At 41.2% G+C, this 14,459-nt stretch overlaps 5 non-coding genes across 5 annotated transcripts; 3 read left to right on the forward strand and 2 right to left on the reverse strand.

Annotated features, from left to right (window-relative positions):
* Positions 1–8,248: 8,248 nt before the first annotated feature.
* On the reverse strand, positions 8,249–8,321 carry trnaa-agc. Its single transcript has one exon. It is a non-coding gene; the product is annotated as a tRNA-Ala (tRNA).
* A 797-nt stretch (positions 8,322–9,118) lies between these two features.
* Positions 9,119–9,191, reverse strand: trnaa-agc. The gene has a single exon. It is a non-coding gene; the product is annotated as a tRNA-Ala (tRNA).
* A 778-nt stretch (positions 9,192–9,969) lies between these two features.
* Positions 9,970–10,042, forward strand: trnaa-agc. The gene has a single exon. It is a non-coding gene; the product is annotated as a tRNA-Ala (tRNA).
* Positions 10,043–10,672: 630 nt separating this feature from the next.
* On the forward strand, positions 10,673–10,745 carry trnaa-agc. Its single transcript has one exon. It is a non-coding gene; the product is annotated as a tRNA-Ala (tRNA).
* A 630-nt stretch (positions 10,746–11,375) lies between these two features.
* trnaa-agc lies at positions 11,376–11,448 on the forward strand. The gene has a single exon. It is a non-coding gene; the product is annotated as a tRNA-Ala (tRNA).
* The last annotated feature ends 3,011 nt before the right edge of the window (positions 11,449–14,459 follow it).

The raw sequence follows: 14,459 nt of genomic DNA on the forward strand, positions 1-14,459 counted from the left end.
TCACAACATTTGTCATATCTGTGTTAAAAAATCATTTTTTTTTTTTTTTTGATCTTTTATTTAACTCAAACTCCCCCCTTCTGGGAAAAACAGTGCATTCCGTGATACTTTGCTGTCCACTACTGTTGTAAATATTGGTTATTTGGTGGTTATCAGCTTGATCCAGTCTGTCCATTCTCCTCTGAGCTCTCCTAACAAAGTGTTTTGCCTGCAGAACTGCCACTGTGTGTGTGTGTGTGTGTGTGTGTGTGTGTGTGTGTGTGTGTGTGTGTGTGTTTCCTCCTTACCGTTCTTTCTAAACTCCAGAGTTATCTGTTAAAAGTCCCAGATCAGCTATTTGTGACATGCTTGTTTTTTTTTTTAAACCGGATGATGACATCCACCCGAAATTGTACTTTGATGCCTTCCACATGTTTTTTGGTGTGTTTTCTTCCTCAATCATCGATGTGATGTCATTGACACTTGCACACAGAATGGCTTTATAGGTCAATAATTCATCTACACGAGGAAGAGGAAGACGAAGATGAAAAAAGGTCACTAAAGGTAACATGTTTGACTTTCTTATAGAATGATGAAGGAAATGAAAGGAAGCGTGTTTTTTAAAACTTCATGATTTACCACTGTGAGTGTATGTGTTTGCATATGTGTTGCTGGGGCTCAGGTGGATCTTGCCCTAATCATCCAAATGAGGCCATGATGATTCATGGCCTGATTTCAACCAGGAATATCAACAAACTTTGGCACAGAGGACAGACAGACAGGACACACACACACACACACACACACACACACACACACACACACACACACACAGTGGCAGCTAAACATGCATACACAAAGCAGAAATTGTGAAAAAAAGATGTAAAAAAAGAAAAGTTGTGGATAATGAGAGCTTAATCTCATGAATCCACACACTGCCTGTGACCTGGGCTAAACACAAGTTGTGATTGAGGAAAGAGAGAAAATGGGTGTGATAAGAAATGAGTGAATGAGGGATAAAGATAAAGAGAGGTAGACTGAGGCATGATGGAGGGAGATAAAGTGAAGTGGCCAGAGCCAGAGGGTGGCCATCAGCTTGCATGTTTCAGGTCTCTGTGGTTAATGGACTCTGTGGGTAAGAGAGAGAGAAATAGAAAGGGAAAGAGAAAAGAGAGAGAGAGAAAGGGTGAGAGGGAGGAGGAATGAGTAGATGCATTACTGTAATGGCATGATGCCCATATTAATTACGCAACTGTAATAAACAAAGTAATTTCAGCTTGTTTCTGTCCAGCCTCCTCCTCCTCCTGCTCTCCTAGATATGAGAGAAAGTAAGAGAGAGAGAGAGAGAGAGAGAGAGAGAGAGAGAGAGAGAGAGAGAGATCTGTAGGTCTCACTTAATTGAACCACAAAGAAATGGGTCAGTAACGAACAAAACGTTGCCTAGTTTCAGAAAACATCCTTGTGCTGCTCATGTGTGAGTCCTGAAGCTGTTCTTCAATATCCCATTTCTTCATCTGTCACTCTTCCTCATACCCTTCTCTCACACATCCCTTTTCTCTCTCTCCCTCCCTCCCTCCGTCCTGCTCATTCTCAGAGGTTTCCCAATGCAACGGCTGCTACGCTTCAGCAACAGCAGCTCAAGTCCAGCTGCAGTCAAAGCTTTCTCACAGAATCAGACCCTGCACTTCAAAGGCCACTTCAGCTGAGGGGGACACCGTGCCAGATTGGGTGGTTTCCCTCCCAATTGAATTTATTTTCCACTGGGCTGAGACATTATAACTTGGGGTTATGGGCATAACTGTGATACTTTTGCTGATTATTTAGGAGCACTATAATTTACAGAACTATCAGGTTACATTTATTCCTGGATTATGCTACCTGTGAAAAATATAGTTTAAATGTATTATTAATGTTTTTTTCTATTTATAATATAATTTTTTTCTCCCCATTCAACACATATGATGATCTCAGGACTGCTGATAATGGGTACAGGCTGAATTTCACACTATGTATTAAATATTATATTATCATTTACAACCAATATTATTAAATAAGGGACAAAGCAAATAAAAAATCCATAAGGAAATGCCACAATTGATGACTATCCAATCAGCTGCTTGTTTTTTCACCACTTTGATGATGTCACACAGTTGCTCAATGTCCCTGAATTGCTTCAGTTGCTCAGTATTTCAGACTGCTTCCGCTCTTCAGTATTTCAGAACTGCTTCAGTTGCTCAGTATTCGAAAACTGCTTCAGTTGCTCATTGTCCAAGAACTGCTTTAGCTGCTCAATATTTTAAAACTGCTTCAGCTGCTCAGTTTTCCAGAACTTTTCTTACTGCTGAGATTTTAGTTTCTTTTTAGCTGTCCACTATTTTATAAGACTATTTAAGCTGCTTACCATTCTCACCATTCTTCCTCCTGGTGGCTAAGACATTTCTTTAAAATAATTCCTCTTTTAACAAATAGTTTTGGTTTCTCAGTGGTTTGAGTCAGTCAAGAGGTTGCAAGCTCAATTGCCCAGCACCTCCAAACTGCCATTAATCGGTTCTTGAACAAGAACTTTCATTTCTTTTGTGTCTTGCATCAGCCAGACGAGCAGAGGTTTTAACCGGTCTTATTTTATACTATTTTAAATATCACAGTATGTTACTGTAAATATGTTTTGTAGTTGCTTACCCAAACACCCTGTCAGTCATAAAGCCTGAATGACCCTGTGTGTATAATCCATCACAAGTCGCCTATAGACTCACTGCCACACAACATTTGGGATTGCAATAGTCAGTTGAATATGGTGCCTGAGAATCGCTGCCATCCCCAAAAAACCTGCTGCCTGCTTCTGCCTCTGCGCCTCGGGCACTTTCTTCGCTACACCGACTAAGATGAGGCGATCAATTAAATGAACCAAAAGGATCGATTCGACTGAACGCAGCTGCTGCAGCCGCCGCAGGGTTTCATATTTATGGACCGGGTATATTAAAATGAAGATCCGGCGCACGAGCGTGGCGGCCTGCGTGGGCGCGTGGCAGATTTTTGTGACTGCAACACAAACGGATCATGTCCGCACTTTCCAAAACGCTGAGCTGAAAAAGCATTAAAGCCACAATCTGTCAGGACTGATACAATGTTTAAAGGTGCAGTCTGCCATTTTTCTGCAATTGTGAATAAATTAGTAGGTTATTGTTTATGATAAGTGACTATAAGTAGACTATTCTTTAGAATCTGCACACGGCCTTTCTCTACATTATTAAAATTTACTAATGCAGGTCTACCAATGACAAAGACGACTTTTCCAGCCATATGTGGTTCTTCCCAAAACTGTTACCACAAACCTGGAGGCACACAATTGTGTAGCATGTATTTGGATGCAGAAGCATGAAATGAAATTTCCCTTCCCTTAAATTTGGAGACCCAAACCTGTTCCAGCATGAAGATATATGTTGGAGTGGAAGATCTTAAGTGGCTTGCTATAAAGCTCAACATCATTATGCACACAATCTTACAATTACGCAATTCATTTAATTAATTGAAAGCAGTATATTTCATAAAGTTCCCCGTTTGCAGATTTTATTTGAAAAAATGCCGGCCTACAAAATCCGAACGAACCTACAATGTTTTCTGTTCACGATCTATTTAAGGCACATCAAACAAGCACTTCAGGCTTGTAGAACACAGTGATTATGACCTGCTGCTTCAGGAGCTGGGAAACAATATATGGAACCAATAAACACAGGAAATGTCTCACAGTAGGTGGACAGGGAAGCGTTCCACCACACACTTATGTTTTGCACTCGACAAATAGCTTTAATTTGTTTCTCATCTGTATGAAGTTAAAGCAGGAGTCGGAAAACTTTTTGATCAGAGTGGACATTCATAATGGACCTTGCTGTGACCCCCAAAACACAAATCTATAATACAGGACAACTGGGACATTTGAACATTCTATTATGTCTTGAACATACATTCAGTATATATAATACGAGTGACTAAAATCCAAAAAACACTTCGTTTTGAAGTTAATATCTTTTACATTAACAGCATAAGAAAGATGCAACTTACATTTATATCATTCCTGCAACTGAGCAGCTAAGGGTCTTTCCCAGGGGCGGCAGTTCATTGAAGCTGATATTTGAACTCATAACCTTCTGTTCCAAACTCCAATACCTTACCCACTAAGCTACCACCTCCTCACCTTTCAGACTTTTACATCCTTTTAGCACCTTTTACATCCTCACTGCGAGTTTTTTAACATGCCAACAAAAGGCTGCATGCACAGGTAGCACTGACCTTCCGTAAGTCAGTTCAGTGAGCTTCAACAAGCTCAACCCCTGAAGATGTCAAAACTATTCGGCAACTTGTGCATTGTCAGAGAGCAATCCACAACAGTGCTGCCATTGTCTGTGTGTCATACGGAACAGTCCAGACAATCCTCATGTGTGACTTGTCCTGCTGCCAAGTCTGTCCCTGGAGCAAAAAGAATCTCGTGCCAAAGTCAAATTCTATCAGCGTGTCGTGGACGACCTGTCCGTCATGTCGAGGACCATTACTGGTGATAAAACTTAGGTTTGCGGGTATGACCCTTAGACGAAGCAACAGTCTTCACAGTGGAAGAACCATCACATCCACGACTGAAAAAAGGCGAGGCAGATCTGCAGCTTGACCTAAATGCATGCTCATTGTGTTTTTTGACATTTGCAGCAGTGTGCATTGAGAATACGTCCCCAGGGGCCAGGCCATTAGTAGCGGGTTCTACTGGCAGGGTTTAAGGTGTCTGAGGAAGAACATTTGCCAAAAGTGACCAGATCTGTGGCACATTAATCTCAAAACTTTTTGATACCACCTTGTATATCTGAAACATTAAAAGTGGCATCTCTAGATGGCATGTCAGAGCCATAATGTCTCTGTCTATCAGGTTTAACACACTGATGAGCTCTTCGTCTGGCAACTTCACGCTGTTTTCTGTTTTCATGAGCTGTGTGTCAAATTCAAAACTCTAATTTTACATTTAAAGGTAGTTTCTAATCAAGGAAATCAAGAAGAAGGTAACATGAGGCATTTTTTTATATTTTGACCCTGACTGTGTGTGAAAAGCTATATTAGTACTGAGTAACTGTCTAGAAAAGTACATTAATATGCGATTTAAGTGCAATACTATCTTGTTTAGCAGCGATAGAGATATGGTAAAGATTTGGCCACATTATTTTCCTATTGCAGCATATCAGAATAGTGAGAAAGACCAAAATAACACCTTAATAATTTAGCATGACTTTGTTTAAATGTGGTTTCCAAAATTTTAATTTTTCGAGACGGACTTGTCCCTTTCTCCAACCACACCTGCTTGGTCCAGCACTCATATACAGGCTCAGAAGCACGCCTTTCAGCGGTTTCTTCCCCCTGCGAACAAAAGCATTAGCTCCACCTGTCATCCTCTGAGGAGGAGGGGGGCACGCATTGCGAGCTAGGCTAGAGGAGCTATGGAGTTGGGGCGGAGCTGGGTCGGTTCCTGAGGGAGCCGGCTGCGCACATTCTGCACACATTCAGCGCAGATTCTCTGCACAATCTGTGCATGATCTGCGCATATTACCGTGGGTTGAAGAGAGGCTTGCAAGCTAGCTCTCTCCCAGGAACGCCTCCTCCCTCAACACCCCGGCATTACCCACGAAATCCCTGCGTAATATGTCGGCAATTGTGGGTAAGGCTTACGCCTAGGCAGGTGAGGCTGCAGCATCTCTGCACACCATTGCGGTCCTGCAGGCGTATCAGGCTGAACTGCTGCATTAATTGGATGTGGGAGGTGCCCCGGGCGGCCAGTTCACAAACTCTGCTGGACAGCGGACCTGGCCCTTGGAGCCACTAACGAGACTGCTAGGGCCATTGGCCAGTCTATGGCCACCTTCGCCTTGACAAAGAGGCACCCTTTGGCTCACTCTCTCGGAAATGTCGCCCAGCTCCAGCTAGCATCCTCCTCGGTCTCCACCTGGTCTCATAGTGGTCCAGATAAACTCGCCTCCTCCTTCGAGGCTCCTAGAGTCGCTTTAGGGCACTGGCCCGGCTCTAGGCACACCAGAGGTCAGTCTCGAGAGACCGATGCCCCTAAAAGACTTCCTGGTAGCCTGGAAAGCTCTGCCAGACGTGTCTCAGTGGGTTCTGCCCACTGTAGAGCTATTAGATTCATTTCGAGTTCCGTCTGCCAGGTTTCTACGGGATTCTTCCCACTCTGGAGGGAAACGAAAACTAAACACTCTCCTGAGGAAGGAGGCCATTGAGGTGGTCCCTCCATCATAACGAGAGTAGGGGTTCTACAGTCTTCATAGTTTCCAAGAAGGACAGTGGGTTGTGTCCTATTATGGATCTATGTCAGCTGAACTGCTCACTAGTGAGGATGCTGACCCTCAAGCAGGTCGTGTCTCAAATCAGATCCGAGGACTGGTTTGTCAATGATTTGTTTCGAAAATCGTTTCGACACAGCTTCTCATTCCCACAGAGAACTAGGGTTACATACGTAACCTAGAAACGTTACCCTCTAAGAAAAATGTGCTCAAAGTTAAGGAGGAAAAACAGAATGTTAAAAAAATCACTTGAGAAGTGTATTTATTTTTTATTTATATCTATTTTTTTTTATCAAATTATGTGCTATAGCTTGCTGCTCCTTCATAATTCATACTTGTGTATGGGATTAGTTTGAGTGCTGTTTAATTCATGGATTACCACATAAAATCAAAACTTACATTTGTGTGTGTGTACATGTGTGAGTGTTATGGATGTTATTTGCTGTAGTGTTCTTGCTGAATGTTTTTAATTATAGAAAATTCTGATTCCAAGTGTTTATTCTGAAGTTTTTGTTCATTTATTATTTATTCATAATTTGTTTTAGACATCTTAGGTTCACACTGTGTGTGCACGTGTGTGCACATGTGTGTGTGTGTGCTCAGTGGATATTACAATTTTTCTCAGCTGCTTTGGAGCATTTCTCGAATCATTCTTAATATTTGCAAACCAGAAAGTGCATTTCTCAAAACAATTTGTACAAACAGCACAACACATTGGATTTCTTGCAAAAGCCTCTACTTTTCTCAAAATCCTTAGTTCTTCTTCTTCTTCTTCTCCCATTAGGGGTCGCTACAATGGATCATCTGTCTCCATACCCCCCTGCCCTCTACATCTGACTCTTTCACCCCAACCACCTACATGTCTTCCCTCACCACATCCATAAACCTCCTCTTTGGCCTTCCCCTTTTCCTCCCTCCTGCTGGCTCCATCCTCAGCATTCTCCTACCGATATACCCCATGTCCCTCCTCTGCACATGTCCAAACCATCTCAATCGAGCCTCCTTCACCTTGTCTCCATTCATTTTAAAAACTGTAACACTCTGTAGGGTATTGTGATGTCAACCATTTGTTTATCTATTTAGTGCCACCTGTTTAAATGGTATTTGTGATAACCTTTTTTATTCACTGTGACATTACTTGTTTATCTGTTGATTGTGATCTCACCTGTGTATATATTTGTTTTTTTTTATTTGATTGTTTCTTGAGATCTTAGATAGATAGATAGATAGATAGATAGATAGATAGATAGATAGATAGATAGATAGATAGATAGATAGATAGATAGATAGATAGATAGATAGATAGATAGATAGATAGATTTTTTGAATACATATATATAGATGCACCGTATATGAAGAAACAGATACAGTGTGTACAGTTACAATCGGGGTGTGATGTGTAGTGCAGTATAATGTATTTTGTATGAACAAATATTGAACAAATATATTGAATATGAACAAATATATAAATATTGCTGATACATTATCAGACTGTCAGTAAATTAAATTTACAGTGTAAATGTTACAAAAGTGAACAGTGAAAGTTGTGTGAAAATTGAATGGCATTAAAGTGATTAGGTAGACCACAACTAAATATATATATATATATTTTTTTTTTATTGTTTAATTGTTGTCTTAGAATATTATTGTATCCTTAACAAACAGACATGTGAAAATACTTTTTATACAAAGTATAGCAAGTGAAAATATAAACATGTTGCATTAAATAATATATAAATATTCTATTTTTCATGTTTTAGACTAAAGGACCAAAGATAGCAAATCATAAATATGTTCATAAATATGTTGAGTAAACTACTTTTCAATGAGAATGACAATATGGACCTCTGCAGGAATTTGGATGATGTTTTCACTGCACATTTCATACATTACCACACACTTCTGTTTCTTGCATTTGTTCATAAATGAAAATATTTCCTTGGAGGATGCGGGCATCGATCCCGCTACCTCTCGCATGCTAAGCGAGCGCTCTACCATTTGAGCTAATCCCCCTACTGGTGAGGGGCCGCGAACTACTGTACCTTACTAGTACTGTAGAGTATAGTCCTGGTTTTGAGATTGTGTTTAAATTCTGTACAAAAATTGAGAATTTTGTTTTACATACAAGTTTCTGTACGAGTGTCTCTCCGGTTTTCCGTGTGCTATAGACTCATTGTATAAGTGTGGTCTATAATCAAACCAATGTCGCCATCTACTGGCCAGATTAATAAACACACACACACACACACACACACACACACATAGGCACATGCACACAAACATACGCACACGCCTGATCGGTGTATATCTACTACTGTGCTGTTCTTGCATGTACAAATGCCTTTTTACAGGAAGCCTAACAGCCTAATGTACAGAAAATAAAAAAATATCCAATAACTACATCTGAAAAGGCCTCAAATGGAAACAATATGATGACAACTCAGTTTACTTAGAGCTTCCACTAGGGGGCTCCAAATCTATACAAGTGACAAACAACGTGTACTTCTACTACTAATAATGTTCATTGTAATATGTCCAGCAAACAATTCGTTACACCATACAATGAAATTCTTACTGTGAATCCTCATATGACATATAGGCACCTGATGGAAAGAAATACAAAATACATAAATTACTACGGTGCAAATGCAAGAAGCAAAAGTATGTGCACGTATATATGAAAGTGTAAAGTAAGTTGATAAATTGCTGATAAATATTTGGCTGTTTATATGAATAAATATGGGTATGAGTATTAACACTGATGCTTCTAATGAAGATGAGTTTGTGTGTATTCAACACAAAAGGCAGATTGGAGGATGCGGGCATCGATCCCGCTACCTCTCGCATGCTAAGCGAGCGCTCTACCATTTGAGCTAATCCCCCTAGTGGAAGGAAAGGGGCGCAGTGAGTGCAGTGAGTGCTCTCATTTAGAAGGGACTAGTGACTGACACGTTACAGTTTTTCTCAGTTGCTTTGGAGCGTTTCTCAGATCAGAAATTAAATTCTTAAAACTAATTGTTCAACCTCCAGGTCCTTCAGTCATTTGTGCTCATCATAAGAGCATTTCTCGTTGCTTTGATCAAATTGCGAATGCTTTTGTACATTCATTTACACTTTTTCTCAGTTACTTTGGAGTATTTCTCGAATCATCCTTGATATAATTCCTTATTAACAGGAGTGAACATTGTAATTGAACAACATGTAAACAAAATGGTTTTTTTTTTGGAAAAAACAATACCAGAAGTCAAAAAACGTGCACAAACATCAAAATGTTTAGTCGTGTTGTCAATATGATGGTTCACAGTTTCAGGATTTCTTGCTATAAACTACGGTTTGGATTACAGTGATTGAAAATGCACAAGGCTGAATTTCTTTTGTTTGGCATCTATGAATTTCAGCAGCACAAATTTATTTAGGATTCGAGAAATACCCCAAAGCAACTGAGAATAACTGTAATTGGCTAGTCCCTTCTACATGAGAGCACTCAATACACTCACTACGCCCATTTATCTCAGCAGGGGGATTAGCTCTATGAATTTCAGCAGCACAAATTTATTTAGGATTCGAGAAATACCCCAAAGCAACTGAGAATAACTGTAATTGGCTAGTCCCTTCTACATGAGAGCACTCAATACACCCACTACGCCCATTTATCTCAGCAGGGGGATTAGCTCAAATGGTAGAGCGCTCGCTTAGCATGCGAGAGGTAGCGGGATCGATGCCCGCATCCTCCAATTGGCTTTTTCCAAAGTTTGTTGAGAAACCTGACGGCTTGAGGGAAGAAACTGTTGCACGGTTTGTATGTGACGCCTCAAATACTTCGGAACCGCTTCCCTGTTGGCAGGAGGGTGAAGAATGTGTGTGACGGGTCTGTGGGGTCATTCACAATGCTGTTGGTTTTGCGGATGCAGTGTGTGGTGTAAATGTCCATGATAGAGGGGAGAAAGATGCAGATGATCTTCCGAGCCGTCCTTACTATCCTCTGTAGGGTCTTGCGATCCGAGACGGTGCAGTTCATCTCTCAAAAGTAAGTATTCGTGTCAATAAACATCTCATTACTATCATAATGAAAAGTCTGTTTGTTGTTGTTCACAAACATGATCATCAAAATGTTAAGTCGTGTTGTCAGTATGATGGTTCACAGTTTCAGGATTTCTTGCTACAAACTACGGTTTAGATCACAGTGATTGAAAATGCACAAAGCTGAATTTCTTCTGTTTGGTATCTATGAATTTCAGCAGCACAAATTTATTTATGATTCGAGAAATACCCCAAAGCAACTGAGAAAAACTGTAATGTGTCAGTCACTAGTCCCTTCTATATGAGAGCACTCACTGCACTCACTATGCACATTTGTTTCAGCAGGGGGATTAGCTCAAATGGTAGAGCGCTCGCTTAGCATGCGAGAGGTAGCGGGATCGATGCCCGCATCCTCCAATGTGCTTTTTCCAAAGTTTGTTGAGAAGCCTGACGGCTTGAGGGAAGAAACTGTTGCACAGTTTGGATGTGACGCCTCAAATGCTTCAGAACCGCTTCCCTGTTGGCAGGAGGGTGAAGAGTGTGTGTGACGGGTCTGTGGGGTCATTCACAATGCTCTTGGTGTTGCGGATGCAGTTTGTGGTGTAAATGTCCATGATAGAGGGCAGAAAGATGCCGATGATCTTCTCAGCCGTCCTCACTATCCTCTGTAGGGTGTTGCGATCCGAGACGGTGCAGTTCATCTCTCAAAATTAAGTATTTGTGTCAATAAACATCTCATTACTATCATAATGAAAAGTCTGTTTGTTGTTGTTCACAAACATGATCATCAAAATGTTAAGTCGTGTTGTCAGTATGATGGTTCACAGTTTCAGGATTTCTTGCTACAAACTACGGTTTAGATCACAGTGATTGAAAATGCACAAAGCTGAATTTCTTCTGTTTGGTATCTATGAATTTCAGCAGCACAAATTTATTTATGATTCGAGAAATACCCCAAAGCAACTGAGAAAAACTGTAATGTGTCAGTCACTAGTCCCTTCTATATGAGAGCACTCACTGCACTCACTATGCACATTTGTTTCAGCAGGGGGATTAGCTCAAATGGTAGAGCGCTCGCTTAGCATGCGAGAGGTAGCGGGATCGATGCCCGCATCCTCCAATGTGCTTTTTCCAAATCCAAAGTTTGTTGAGAAGCCTGACGGCTTGAGGGAAGAAACTGTTGCACAGTTTTGATGTGATGCCTCAAATTCTTCGAAACCTCTTCCCCGTTGGCAGGAGGGTGAAGAGTGTGTGTGACGGGTCTGTGGGGTCGTCCACAATGCCGTTGGTTTTGCGGATGCAGTGTGTGGTGTAAATGTCTATGATAGAGGGCAGAAAGATGCCGATGATCTTCTCAGCCATCCTTATTATCCTCTGTAGGTTCTTGCGATCCGAGACGGTGCAGTTCATCTCTCAAAAGTAAGTATTCGTGTCAATAAACATCTCATTACTATCATAATGAAAAGTCCATTTGTCATTGTTTACAAACATGATCATCAAAATATTTAGTAGTGTTGTCAGTATGTTGTGTATGTTGTGGTTCACAGTTTCAGGATTTCATGCTATAAACTACGGTTTGGATCACAGTGATTGAAAATGCACAAAGGTGAATTTCTTCTGTTTGGCATCTATGAATTTCAGCAGCACAAATTTATTTATTTGATTGCCTAATTGATTTATATTGATTGCATGAGACCGGACAGGATTCACACTTATACTGTACTGTAATAGTTTTCGTTTGTTTGGTTGTTCATCTATTTTCAGAATTTGTAATTCTGTTTTGCTCTGTTGTCAAATGAAGATTCACAAGATTCACCGTTTGACTGCTTTAGAGAACTAGTTGATCATTGGTTGATCTGAAGCCCGTTCACTCGCCTTCATTAGTGAAATTCAAGATTCATCTGCACAACTGATTAATTCAAGAAACATTTAACAAAAAAATGTTCATAGAATTTTAAGCTTTTTACATTACATTTACATTTGCGGCATTTAGCAGACGCCTTTATCCAGAACAATGTACAAAAGTGCTTTGAGTCTCTAGCAATTATAAATCTACACTGGTACGCCAGATTACAAACTTAATATAAATATAACTCAAACTTGGAAATATAAAGCAAACTTGGAAAGTGCTAATTTAAGTGTTTCAGGAAGAGGTAGGTCTTCAATCGTCGCTTGAAGATAGTCAGGGACTCTGCTGTACAGACATCTAGGGGAAGTTCATTCCACCACCTCGGTGCCAGAACAGAGAAGAGCCTTAACGTATACTTACCTCTCATTTTGAGAGAAGGTGGTACCAGTCAAGCAGTGCTGGAGGATCTCAGACAGTGTGGTGCAGTGCGAGATGTGATGAGGTCTCTGAGGTAAGATGGTGCTGGTCTATTTTTGGCCTTGTAGGCAAGCATCAGTGTTTTGAATCTGATACGTGCAGCTACTGGAAGCCAGTGAAGGGAGCGCAGCAGTGGGGTGGGGTGGGAGAACTTGGGCAGATTGAACACAAGTCGTGCAGCTGCGTTTTGGATCATTTGAAGTGGACAAATAGCGTTCAGGGGAAGACCTGCCAGCAGAGAGTTGCAGTAGTTGAGTCTTGAAATGACAAGAGACTAAACTAGCACCTGGGCAGCCTGTGTGGACAGAAATGGCTGAATCCTTCGGATGTTGTAGAGAAGAAATCTACAGGAGCGAACCACATTAGCGACATGTGGGAAAAAGGATAGTTCATTGTCCATAGTTACCCCAAGGTTACGAGCAGTGGCTGAAGGGGAGAGCAGAAAGTCATGAAGTGTTTTTTGGAGATCTTGACCTGGAGGTGAATCACCTGGGCTGACCAGCAGTTCGCTTTGGCTGGGGTTGAGTTTTAGTTGGTGAGCACTTATCCACGAAGATATGTCTGTCAAGCATGCCGAGATCCGAGCGGAAACTGTGGTATCTGATGGAGGGAAAGAAAAGATTAGTTGAGTGTCATCTGCATAGCAGTGGTAAGAAAACCTGTGAGGATATGACTTCACCAATGGAGTGGGTATAGAGGGAGAAAAGGAGTGGACCAAGTACCGAGCCTTGTGGGACACCAGTGGTGAGTCTGCATGGGGCAGATGTGGATCTTCTCCATGTTACATGTTCCATGTTAGCAAATTATTCCCATGCTGTTTCGCAAATACAGAGGCTCTTGAGGGGGTTACAAAAGAGTCTTGTGGTTGACTGTGTCAAATGCTGCTGAAAGGACCAGGAAGATAAGTAGAGATGACAGCTTGGCTGACCGAACAGCATGCAGTTTCTCCGAAACAGCCAAGAGGGTTGTCTATGTGGAATATGCCGCTTTGAACCCAGACTGGTTCGGATCATGGAGGTTGTTCTGTGAGAGATAGACAGACAGTTGGGTAAAAACAGTTTAGAAAGAAAGGAGAGAAGTGATACCGGTCTGTAGTTGTTGATGTCTGATGGATCCAGAGCAGGTTTCTACAAGATGGGAATGACTCTTGCATGCTTGAAGGTAGTTGGTACATAGCCAGATGTTGATGACCCATTGATGATTGTGGAGATGAAGGGCAGGAGATTTTGTGTGATGGTCTGAAGCATAGTTGAAGGGATTGGATCCAGAGGACAGGTGGTGGGATTGCAAGATTGGATGACTTGCAGTGTCTCATCTTCTGTTAAGATTGAGAAGCTTGACAGAGACGTATGGATTGCTGGCTGTGTTGTGTAGTCATTGTTGGGGAGAAAGTGAAGGTCTGGCAGATTTTTCTTAATCTTTTTATCATAGAAGGGGGCAAAGTCATTAGCAGTCAGGGAGAATGGAGCAGGTGTGGCAGGGAGCTTATGAGGATCTTGTGCAGAGGCCTCAAGCATTTCCTTGTAGAAGGCAGTTTTAGCAGAAGTCACATCCAAAGAAAATTTGGTCAGGAGTGTGCAGTAAGATGCAAGGTCTACATCGAGTAGTGATTTCTTCCACTTCCTCTCTGCAGATCTGAGTTTGACAGATTATGACAACTGGTTTAACCATTTTGTATTCAATGATTTATGTAATGACTTATAAAATTAACTGATGCTGAGATGTTTTGGGGTTAAGGCTATTCAGGTGAAAATTAGGGCAGACTTTAATAGGCATTTAGGTGAAGGGAACAGAGGTGATGAGGA

Source organism: Silurus meridionalis, chromosome 10 (assembly GCF_014805685.1).
Source record: "Silurus meridionalis isolate SWU-2019-XX chromosome 10, ASM1480568v1, whole genome shotgun sequence".
Classification (NCBI taxonomy): domain Eukaryota; kingdom Metazoa; phylum Chordata; class Actinopteri; order Siluriformes; family Siluridae; genus Silurus; species Silurus meridionalis.